Below are 13,360 nucleotides of genomic sequence, written 5' to 3'. Positions count from 1 at the left end.
TTTTTCTTTAACCGTTAATCGAACCGAAATTTATTTGAAAATTATTAACCGAACCAAATCAACCGATTTTTTCTTTAACCATTAATCGAACCGAAATTATTTGACCGTTAATTGAATCGAAATTTATTTGAAAATTATTAACCGAATAAAATAAATTATTTTTCTTTAACTGTTAATCGAACTATAATTTATTTGAAAATTATTAACCGAACCAAATCAACCGATTTTTTTCTTTCACCATGAATCGAATCGAAATTATTTGACTGTTAATCGAATCGAAATTTATTTGAAAATTATTAATCGAATAAAATAAATTATTTTTTCCTTAACCGTTAATCGAATTGAAATTTATTTAAAAATGATTTACCGAATTGAATTAACCGAATTTTTTTCTTTAACCATTAATCAAACTGAACTTTTTTTTATCATTAACAAACGTTTTGAAAGTAAAATACAAATTGTTGTAAGTTAAAACTATTTGGGACCCTTAGCCCAATGGTTTGGGCGCCTGGTTACTCTCCCCTACATCCTTGGGTGCATATTTGTTCTTCAATTTTCCATTTTAAGAATAATACAAGTTGTTTAAGTTGAAACTATATGGGTCCCTTAGCCCAACGGATTGGGTGCTTGATTATTCTCCCCACATACACAAGTTTGATTCTCCTTGGACGCATTGTTGTGTTCTTTTATTTTCCATTTCAATTGGGTGGTGACATGTGTCATCACCTGATTGGTTAAAAAATTATTTAATTAAATAATTTAAAATTCATAAATAAAACCTTCCAATCATGTATTGACACGTGTCACGTTTTAATTGGATAGTTAAATTTATTTAATTGAATTAAAATTGTGACTAAATTGATAGAATATGTAAATATTAAGGACCAAATATATAATTATGCCAGTTTTATTAACGGATACGTCAGCAAGTCCGTTTTTTTTAACGGAGAGTGGTCTGATTGAATCAATTAAAAAGTTTGGTGGTCGAATTGAGACAAAAAATAGTTCAATGGCAAGATCGATTAATGACCATAGTTTGGTGGTCTCCCATGTAGTTTACCCTTTTATTTAACTTGTAACTTTTAAAAAACGAAAATTATAAACTCTCCCGCAATGAAATCAAACCCTACCCACAATAACGTGTAACTTTTGTACAAAAAAAAAAAAAACTAGAAACTCTCACGCATAAAATCACTAAGGATTACACCTCTTTCCCACTCCCTTAATTCTAGAAGCCTTTCTCTTTATTTGTAAAATATAGTACTCATTACATAAAACTTAATCACTCAGAAATCGTTTTCCATTATGATCACTTATTATTAATGACTTAATAATCTAAATAATATCCAATTAAGTAAAAATATTATAAATTAAAATTTATGGCCATCTCTAACAACTCATTATTTGGCAAAGTGAACATCCTACTAATAGCAAAGCATGTAAACTAATTTATTTGAGTTCCCAACCAACTCCCATATAGTAAAGACAAGATAGGTGGCTGGATGGTTGATCATCGTTTCAACTTCAAGAAAACAAAATTTATGTTCGTCACAGATGTTTCCTTTGCAGCACCTTCAACACATCATTTCCACGCTCGTGTTTTCTTTTCTTTTTCGGTAACATGAATTGTTTGGTCTCTTTTCACTTTCATTAGTTGTGGAATTTTAAGAGGGAAAAAAAAAAGCATTCGTTCCAACCCATGGTGTCAGAAACAAAACCCTAGCCCCAATGTCTTTTTGAACAGGTTTTAAGACATTTAAAGAAAATTTTATCTTAGAGAATGTTTTAGTATCTTTAATAATAAAATTACTTATTTTTGGATTATTTTATGATATTATCGATTAGGTAACATTGTCTTATTTCATTCATTTGAATGAAATTATTTTAAAATTTTCTGATTATAAAATTTTACGTCCGACAAATTTTATATTATGTGATATAGATCACCCTTAAAAGGGAAAATGAAATAATTGAAGTTTAAGCTATAATTGGAGTTTTCTTCACCATCTTTAAGGAATTGTTGAATAACTTGAGGAGGATGCAATTTTCCATTCCTTTCACACTGCTTTCCCCTCTATATAGGATGCTTTAGACAGAATCTAAGGGAAAGCCAATATATATTCAAAAGCAAAAGATATTTCATATTTAATGTGCAAAGGTCAAAAGAAGAAGAAGAAGAAGAAAAAAGGGGTTTGGGTTTTGGAAGGTATTGTTGTTAAGCTTTGTAAAGGATTCCAAATGGCTAGAGAATATCTTTTGAAGAATAATATATTTGTGTTTGAAGAATAATATATTATACAAAGATATTATACAAGAATACATAGGATTTATGAAGAATAATGATATATTATACTATATTTGTGTTTGAAATTTTATTATATTTAATAAGTTATATAATATTTATATTTACACGATAAATAAATAAATAACACACCTATATAATTTACCAAATTAAATTTCTTGCGGTTTAATATTCCAATATGGTGTGGGTCGAGAAATGGTTTCTGAATTCCTACTTGTCAAAGCCCTGCAAATAAGAAAATCTTGAGAATCTCATAAAATGATGGGGTACGAATTGTGATCTCATATGATTTTATTTTAATTATTCTTTTTTAATCAATTACTTTTTTCAATAATATTAATAATTTCTCATTTATATATTATTATCTCTTATTCACCAATTAATTGATCTGAACACATCGAGCAATTACATCTATAGTGTTTGAAACTGGATTATATTGGTCAACTTGCCATTCTCTCGTGGTCTACTGTTCGGATTGGTCGTCTGTTCACTGGAGCTATGTTACGTCAACCCGTTCGTTAAGTTTTTAATAACGAAATACTAAAATAAAACAAAAACTAAATGTTAGGTAGCTGAATTTTGATAACTTTAAGGATCATTGTATAATAGTTTGATAAATTTAATGATTATATTATAATAAATTGATAAAAAATTAAAGATCATTTTATATTTATTTACAAAATTTAATAATATTTTATAACTTTTAAAACTTTAATACAAAAAAAATATAATTTTAACATAATTTATTGAACATAGTAAATTCCTATGAGAGTCTAGAATTCTAGTATGAGTGTTATAGTTTGTAACAGTAATTTATTAAAAATAAAATTACTCACTCAAAATGTTTGAACACATTTTTAAAATATTAAAACATAAATTGTTTATATGTTAGGTCTAATAAAAATTTTCACTCTTAAATTTTAAAAAGAATATTTCAACTTTTAAATTTTTATTTTACCTCTTTTTTAATTTTTATGAAAAAGTTAACCAACTAATCAAAATAGCATACCAATTAACTCATAAACTTAATTAATAATCTCGTGGATCCTCTACGAATGTCAAAAAAATCCATTGCAGAGACCACTAAAGAAACCCTACATCACAAAAGTTAAAGATACATAAAACAAAGAAAATTACATGATAGTTTGTGCTTTCTAGTTTTTTAAGGATCCTCATATGGCTTCCCAATCAATTTCAACCGATGGGTACTTTTCAAAACAGAAGTTTTCATTGTCTTCCCACTTGGAATCAGAGAATTCGAAGAAAGTGGTATCGGATTCCGGTGAAGAAGATCCTGCCAAGGACTCATCAGCCGATATTGTTGTTGTTGATGATGATAATAATGACGACGATGATGACAGTGATGAATTCTCCTCTTTATGATCTAATTCCTCGGTCTTCACAATAGGCTTTGAATCCGGAACTGAACCGGTCTTCCCCGAATTGCCTTGTTTCTGCAAGGTCTGGCAGATGGCTTGAAGCTTAGCATCAACCGAGTCATGGAGGGGCTTGTAGTCACCAAATTCTCCAAAAACATGAGCTCCTTGGTGCTTGAGGTGTGGGAAGTTAAGCCTGGCGAACTCTCCTCTAAGCTTGTAAGCGGCCTTGTCATAAGCCAAAGCTGCTTCTTCAGCCGTATCGAAAGTGCCGAGCCAAAGACGGGTTCGGTTCTTAGGGAGTCTGATTTCAGCCACCCATTTTCCCCACTGCCTCTGTCTCACACCCCGATAGAGTTTTGTGGCCTTTTGAGGAGTGGTGGTGGAAACATGTTTCATGGGGACAGGTTTTGGGGAAAGAAAGTTAAGCCTTCGGTTTTGAAGGGATGTTGTTGCAGCAGCCATGGAAGCAAGCTCCACTTCCTTCTGTTGTTGTTGTGGTAGAATTTGAGCTTGAATTTGGGTTGCAGCCCCATGGAAGCAAGCTCCACTTCCTTCTGTTGTTGTTGTGGTAGAATTTGAGCTTGAATTTGGAGGATTTGAGAAGGGGTGAGTTGGTTAAGCCCGACTGAACCTGTTTGCTCATAACCCACCATGTTGCTGTAGTTGGAGAACCCATAGTCCGAAAACAAGTGGGTACTGCTCGATGGGGAGCAAAATTCAGGGTATAAGTTGGGCGGTGATGGGGAAATGAGCTGAGAATAAGGGCAAGAAGAAGAAGAGAAGATAAAGGACAAGTAGAAGAAGCACTTTTCATAAAAGGTTCAAGTGCTTTCATTAGCTCTTCTCTTAAAGGATCAGAGAAACCAGAGCTTCTGCTGCTATTATACATATGATCTATAGAGGCTGCCATATCCCAAAAAAAAAACAGTTTTAAAAACCAACCTGTTTCTTAACCAAAACAAAAGGACAGGCAATAGTTTGATTATAAAAATAAAATAAACCTTGAGGGAACAAAAACATACCCTCTTAGCTGATGAAAATAAAGATTACAACTTTGTAAAAAGGAAAAAGGGGAAAAAAAAAGCTGGATCTCTGTTCTGGATCACCTGGCTTTCGGCAGAACAACCTTTATTTTGGAAACAGATTTTTCTTATACCAGCTTGAAACACAAACGATGACAGAAAAGGAAATAGAGGGGGATTAAGAAGAAAAATGAAATGATCAAACCCCTTAGATTTTTTTAAATTAATTATTGATAAATTATAAGATATTTTAAATTTAATTAATCACCTTCCTTCTTAATCAATTTACGAGAACAATATTTCATTTATCATTTTTATCAAAATGACATTCAAATAATATTATTAATCAAAATAGTATCTATTGAACAAAATATATCACATGAAAAATACTTTTAAAAGATACATTTTACATATAAGGTGTCTTTATCTACGTGATTGATTTTCTAAACGTTCTCTTTCACAATGATGTCATTCAAGGCCAAAGTGAAAGAAATGAAAATAATGATAAAAAATTATCAATTTTATTAAAAGTATATATTAAATAGATAAAATCATGTCCTACAAAATGCGTGTTTTTAAAGACTTTTTCACATAATACATTTTACTGAAAAGATGTCATTTTGATCAATAATTTTGTTTAAATATTATTTTGATAGAAAAAATAAAAAAGGTATTATATAACCTTCGTTGTTGTCAACTTGAAAGATGCGAGGGTACTCCAATGAAAATTTTCATTTACCTGAAAGGTCCACCAACAGGCGTCGGCTCTAAAAGGAGGCTTTACACGAGTGAAGCTTTGATTGGGTGCAGATTTCGTTGACCTGACATCTTCAGTATAAGGTGCCTAGTCCTTGATAGGAGTATTTTACATCAAACATTCATAAACAACAACAACAACAACAAAACCCAATTCCCATATGTATGGGGTAAGGGGGAGGTAGGGTAGTAGGCTGCCCCCAACGCCAGGTTGGAATAGCTTCCGTGAAAGACCTCCGGCAGTCAGAAAATTAAAATATAGATAAAATGCAATGCATGTATAAATAATTACATAAATACTAGCTAACAGTATTCATATGCAGTCATTAATATCATATGTGCTTCTGTAATGGGAGTAATCCCTGCAAAATAATCCCTACGAAAGAGTCTCTGCATATAGACAGAAACCTAAGACCCGGCTAAAATTAACAGCAGAAACTGATGAGAATGATACACAGAGACAACGATAGCACGCCGTTCTAATATTTCATAAATACCAATAACAGAAAAGTATAAAAAGTAAAGTCAAGGAAATAACTACAAATGCATTTAAAAGAAGACGATGATACACCCTATAGATGTGACCCACACTACTCGACTACCCTATCTTAAGCCTCCATAATTTCCTATCATAGGTCATGTCTTCGGTAAGGCCTAAATCCCTCAAATCAGATCTCAAGCAGTCATCCCACTTCCGCCTTGGTCGTCCTTTCCTATCAAACATTCATAAACCATTGTTTAATTTTTAAATTAATCTCAAATTTTAAAAGGTTTTAATACTAATAATAATAATAATGTGGGCAGTAATTAGTAATTACAACTTTCTTCCTTATTAAATTTGGAGTTTACGTTTAATATATCGAAAGTTTATTAAAATTATTCATATATAAAATTTTTAATTAGTTTTTGTATATTTTATTATTCCTTTAAATTTAAAAATTAATCTTATAATGTAATATATAAAGTATGTGAAAGTATTAGTGAGCACTAATTTAGTGTGGAAAATCAATTTTTCTATCTCGTTTTAACTAGCTATAATACAAAGTTGATTCCACAAAAGAATATGTTTAATGAATAATAACAGACCTATACTAATGAGAGACGATTGAAGATTCCTCTATTGAAAATATTTAATTTTTTATTCCTTTATAAACAGCTTTAAATTTTGATTTTTATAATTATAATTTATTATTCCATAGTTTCTTATATTTTTAAATTTATATGTTTTTTGAATTTTTATACTATTTTAATATTTTAATAATCTTAAATACTTATGTTTTAGTTTAAAATTTAAATAACTCCTTAAACTTTCAATTAAAACAAATTATACCATCAAAATCGATAAAAATCAATTATTTTCTCAAATTTATTAAAAAAATTAATTCAACACTTTTGTGATGTCACCATTCATATGTATATTATCTTGTCAACATTATTCACTATCACAACAACAACACTGTAATGATTAACATTTATCATACAAAAAAATTAATATAATTAAATGACTTTGACAATATAATCATGAAATTAAAAATAAAGATAAAATTAATATTTTAAATTTACTTAGAAGGTGAAATTATCTCATTACTATTAATAATGATGATGAAAGTAATTACAGTTATCCCATTATATAGTGGTGTTTGCGGAATTTTTCCTAAAAAATCATCTTTTTAATTTAATATTTTCGATTAGGAATCGGTCAGACTATATTTCTCGATCTAACACCCTTTGCAGTAAGGCACGCCCCCTGCACCGCGCTATACGCTGATTTGGCGCCACGTGGGGTAAGACGCTCCCCCTGCGACCGCGCCTTATACTGACATGGATACACATGTGAACGGGCGAGGGTAGGTTGGTAATTAAGGGTATGGCGCGGTGCAGGGGTCGCGCCTTACCTGTTATTCTGACACGCGTCAAAAAGGCGCGGGCGCTGTCCCGCGCTATACCCTTAATTACCAAATTACCCCCGCCCGTTCACACTTATCCCTCCCTCTAAATACCCTAATTCTCAATCACTTTTATCATACCAAATCCTCTCAACTTCTCTCAAATACTCTTGTATTCTATTATTAAGGTATATTTGATTATATTTAGTATTTTTTAGTAATTTATTTAATTATTTTAATTGCTTAATATTTTATTTAATTAATTTTTTTGTAGATATAATATGGAAGGCGATCTACTTTGGTTGGATGGAAATCATATATCTCGACACTTTGCTGATACGATAACATTTTAACGTTTTAATTTAATTAAGTAATTTATTTAATGCATGATTATTAGTTTAAAAATTAATTTTTGTAATTATTTATATTTTAGGAGAGAGATCGTATATTAGATCCTTTTATTAGAAACCTTAAATTAGTTATACCTACTCGTGTAATGTCGTATTTAGTAGAGGTTAGATTCGATCACTTAGGTAGATATCAGGGTCACTGTAAGATAGAACCAGACCTTATTTCTGCCTTAGTAGAGCGGTGGAGGCCGGAGACCCACACATTCCATCATCCGTGCGGAGAGTTCACGATCACGCTTGAGGATGTTTCTATGCACATGGGGCTTCCGGTGGATGGAGGTTGTTGAGTTAATCGATTGACTGAATTGGCCAAGAGTGTGGTGAATTGGCAATAAAAATTTTGGTGGAAGCTTTTGCAGAAAATTGAAAGAGATTGCACAACGATTTAGAGTGGTTCGACTTTATCAACCAAAAGTCTACGTCCACTACCTTAGCTATCCACACTAAGGATTTTCCAACAAATTCACTAATTTGTTCTTTCTTTTGAGGCCAAAGAGATAACCTTACAACTCCCTCAAGAATATACCCCAATTCTTGAGAACACTCTTTTCTCAAAGAGAAATACAAATTTGCAAACTTACAAGAAAAACCTCACAAGGAAAATATGTTTGCACAATTATAGAACAAAGAAAGAACACTCAAGAATAAATACAATTGAGCACAATAAGTGTTCTTGAAAGCAAAATGAATATTAAATGAAAAATAGGCTTGAAAGCATCAAACTTGAGGTTTGATGTTTCTTATTGTTGATCAATGGCTTCTAAACTTGTTTAAATACTCCTTGAATCAATTCTGAATGTTGGTGATAATTAGTGGAGTTAATAGAGCCGTTATTGTGTGAAAACAATTAATTTTCTAGGTGGGAGCGTCTCATGCATCGATGCATGACCATTATGCATCGGTGCATTAGTGTAAAATTTCAAATATTTTGACCGTTGGACTCCTAGTGCATCGGTGCACTAAGAGTGCATCGATGCATGAAGTGCATTCGATGTTTGAAAAATAGCCTGGTGCATCGATGCATGGATTGTGCATCGATGCATCAAATGAATTCGATGTTTTAATTAAATCAGAGTGCATCGATGCATGGAGAGTGCATCGGTGCATGGAATGCATTCGATGTTTCAATTTATTCATTGATGCATCGATGCATGGTATTGATGCATCGGTGCATGCCTTTGAAAAATTGATTTAAGGCTTGATTTTGGTTTAAAATACTTTGAAAAATTGTTTCAAAAATAGTTTAAGTACAAATCACAATTTTACACATTTAGTAAGGATTAAAATTGATCTTCAAAGACTTGGAGTAATAATTTGATATTCGAAATTGAATCGAATAAATTGTAAAATCATTTGTAAAAATCTTAAAATTCATTTAACTTAATTTGTTATATCGAAATATCAAAATGTTTTAACAATCTCCCCCTTTTTGATATAACAAAACACTTGGGAAATTTTAAGATTTAGAAAATTATTTTTGAAATCAGCTTTTGAAAAATTACTCCCCCTTACTATGACACATCTTCTCCCCCTTTTTGTTAAATCAAAAAGACTCTATACGTTTTAAACAAGAATGTTTTGAAAAACTTAAGCCAATTGATTTATTAATTATAAGCTGCTAAGATCACAATCAAAGAGAGGTTAGCCATTAGTTTCATAAATCAATATTCATATACATGCAATGGATAATTGGTCATATATGTCTAATGATGCAAAATAAGAAAATTTAACCAAACTAAATATATATTAAGTTCAAGCATCCATAAATATAAATAATCCAGTCAAAGTATCAAAACAAAGAAACCAGAAATATCAAAATCAATCCAAGTCGAACTTCAAGATCAGATCATCCATACGATCACGCATCTCCCTCTGAAACTCATTAATCTGAGACTCCATGGAACAATCGAGATCAAATGCCTCTAAAAAAGATCGGAAATAAGGTGGTGTTTGATCTTCTTGCCGAGCGGGTTCCGGTGCATTAGCTGGATCGTCAATATCTTGAAATATCCCTTGAAGCTCGGGATCAACATTCGCAGCTGAGGAGAGGAGGAGCAGAGAACTAGCTCCCGGAGTTTGTTTATTTGGCCGAAGACCCAAAAACCGGTGCGTTCATCTTGAACCCAATCCGCTTTCTTTAAAGAATTGAGATTGATTTGATTTTGGAGAGGAATAGTGTCGAGAGAAACGTCTAGACCAAATTTGATAAACATGTTACTAATAGACATCCGTAGGCTAATGTTTCAACATGTTTAGAAGGAACAATGTTTACGATGTCTACTAGTTGACTAAAAATGACATGTGGAGATTTATTTTGATTTTATTTAATACAATATATCCACCATAAATCCCTAGCACATAGAGTGGAGTACCTACCAGCAGAAGGACGAAACCACCAAGAATAAAATGAAGGAAACGGTCGTGATGGTTCGAAGGGTACTGACACTAACATTAGGAGTATAGGGATAAGCCACAGATTCTTTTTCGTCAAACACACCATCATCATCTAACCCGAAATGAGAAGCAATAGTTGCGGAATCAACAACAATGTACTGTCCTAGAAGATAGGATCTAATTCCGATGGTTCCACATTGGGTTTGATTTTGAATACAGACCGCATTGGAATAAAATGCGGACTAATTGGTGGAAAACGATAGGTTGAAGAAAAAAAAGTTTATCAAACTTCCATTGTTTAAGAATTGGGAGGTATTCAAAATTGATGTCAACCATAGCTTGAAGCGAAGGAATACGCTCTTCACGAATTCTATAAGTTTGGAAAGAATTTCTATACCTAGAGTACAGTTCGTCTCTATGACGCTCAGGCATGTTAAAACAAGAACCTAATAGACTAGTGGGTGGTGGAGGAACGGGATTTGGCGGTTGGTTTGAATGAGAACGACTAGACGAAGTTCTAGGACGTTTTGGATTAGACATGATTAAAGGAAACAGAATAAGGAATATTACCTGTAATTTGAAAACATATGCATGCACAATCAATCCCAAAACTCAATTGAGTCCTCAATATTTCAAGGTTCTCTAAATCAATCCTAATGGGCATGTTTTGAAAACTATTAAAAAATTGATAATCATAATAATATAGTTTTCATGAAAACAAAAAACAATTAAATCAAAAATCTTACTATATTTTTTTTTGAAAAATTATTTGTTTTGGAAGAAATTGGCAGTAAAATCTTGTTTAGAATCAACAAACAATCAATGCCCGATATAATGTACATCCTAGAACTAATTAAAACTAGTTCTAAAATCATAATTTGTAAAATAGAGGTTTTTAGAAAATACCTTGAAAATTCGGATTGAGAGAGATGAGGAGTTGTTTTGCACGATTTAATGATTGAAGCAGGTTTGGGAGTTGAAAACCTTGAAAGTTCCATCGAAAAATCGTTGATTTTGAGCAAGAATGGAGATTTAAGAGAGAGAGAGAGACGAACGGCTTTGAGAGAGGGGTTTTTAGGTTTTGAGAAAATTAAGAAAATGAGGCATTTTAACCCAAAACCCGACGGATGCATCGATGCATGGTCTTGTGCATCGATGCACATTCAAGGAATGCATCGGTGCATCATGCGGATGCATTGATGCACATTCAAAGGGATGCATCGATGCATTGTTAAGTGCATCGGTGCATTAAGCACAAAATGTCAAAAATCCATTTTAAACACTAAATGCTAAATTATTTAGCTCTAGTGGTTTTGGCAACTCATATATTGAAAATTAACCATGTTCCCAAAATCTTTCTTTGTCTAAAGGTTTTGTAAAGATATCCGCTAATTGGTCCAAAGTATCAACAAATTCTAGAACTATATCTTCCTTAGTGACATGGTCTCTAATGAAGTGATGTCTTATTTCAATGTGCTTAGTTCTAGAGTGTTGGATGGGATTTTTAGTGAGACAAATAGCACTAGTATTGTCACATTTGATAGGAACGGTACCAACTTCAATTCCATAATCAAAAAGTTGTTGTTTCATCCATAAAACTTGTGCACAATAACTACCAGCTGAAATGTAATCGGCTTCAGTAGTAGATAATGCAACACAATTTTGTTATTGAAAACCAAGAAATCAGCTATTTCCAAGGAATTGGCAAGTAACGGAGGTGCTTTTCCTATCTAATTTGCATCCTCCATAATCCGCATCAGAAAAAAACATGCAAGCTAAAGCTAGAGTCTCTAGGATACCAAAGTCCTAAATAGGAGTGTCTTTAAGGTATCTAAAGATTCTCTTAACACTAGTAAAGTGATTCCTTAGGGCATGATTGAAATCTAGCACATAAGCAAACACTAAACATAATGTTCGGTCTACTTGCAGTTAGATAAAGTAGAGATCCAATCATTGACCTATATAATTTAACATCTACACATTTACCTCCTCATCTAAGTCAAGCTTGTTGAAGAGCTCACTGGAGTGTCATGAGGTTTCCCATTTTCCAGTCCAAACTTCTGAGCATATCTTTGACGTACTTAGCTTGATTGATGAAGATGTCATCTTTTCTTTGCTTGATTTGGAGTCCCAAGAAAAATGAGAGCTCCCCCATCATGCTCATCTCAAACTCACTTTGCATTAGCTTAGAAAATTCTTGGCAAAGAACATCATAGTAAAACCAAATATTATATCATCAACATAAATTTGAACTACTAATAAATCTTTACCTTTATGCTTCAAAAACAATGTAGTGTCAACCTTCCTTTTGAAAAACCTTTTTCAATTAAAACATTTGACAATCTTTCATACCAAGCTCTAGGAGCTTGCTTTAAACCATAAAGAGCTTTTGTCAATTTTAAAACATGATCCGGAAAATTTGATCTTCAAAACTGAAGGTTGTTCCACATACACTTCTTATTTTATAAAACCATTAAAAATGCACTTTTAACATCATTTGATATAATTTAAATTCATTGAAACATGCAAATGCTAATAACATTCTAATTGCTTCCATCCTAGCTACGGGAGCGTATGTTTCATCATAGTCTATGCCCTCTTCTTGAGTATACCCTTGAGCAACAAGTCTAGCCTTGTTTCTCACTATATTACCACTCTCATCAAGCTTATTCCTAAATACCCATCTAGTACCTACAGTAGATTTATTACTAGGCCTTTCAACTAATGTCCATACTTTACTTCTCTCAAATTGATTTAACTCTCTACATAGCCATAATCAATGTTCATCATTTAATGCTTCTTTAATATTCTTATGCTCTATGCATGAGATAAATGCAACATAATTACAAATATTTCTAAGAGAAGATCGAGTGTTACCCCTTTTGATGGATCACCTATAATTTCACCATCCTTGACATAGTTGTACTCTCTTGGATAAGATACCCTTTCTTCAATGGTTGGATTCTCAAGAGGATCATGAGTTTCCTCATTTTTCGTTTCTTCCTTTTATGATGGTTCTCCAACGTCATGTCTAACGTCATTTGTATTTATAACACCTACATAATCATTCACACAAGAATCCTTCCTCGGAAGGGGATTATCATCGAAAACAACATGTATAGACTCTTCTACAACTAAAGTTCTTTTATTAAATACACGATAGGCTTTAGAATTTAAGGAATAACCCAGAAAAATTCCTTCATCACTTTTA

General features: G+C 32.2%; 1 pseudogene; it reads right to left on the bottom strand.

Annotated features, from left to right (window-relative positions):
* Nucleotides 1-3,395: 3,395 nt before the first annotated feature.
* Nucleotides 3,396-4,862, bottom strand: LOC120141894 (annotated as a pseudogene).
* Nucleotides 4,863-13,360: the final 8,498 nt, after the last annotated feature.

Source organism: Hibiscus syriacus, unplaced genomic scaffold (assembly GCF_006381635.1).
Source record: "Hibiscus syriacus cultivar Baekdansim isolate YM2019G1 unplaced genomic scaffold, ASM638163v2 tig00110814_pilon, whole genome shotgun sequence".
NCBI lineage: Eukaryota > Viridiplantae > Streptophyta > Magnoliopsida > Malvales > Malvaceae > Hibiscus > Hibiscus syriacus.
This window is presented reverse-complemented; position numbering and strand designations above follow the sequence as displayed.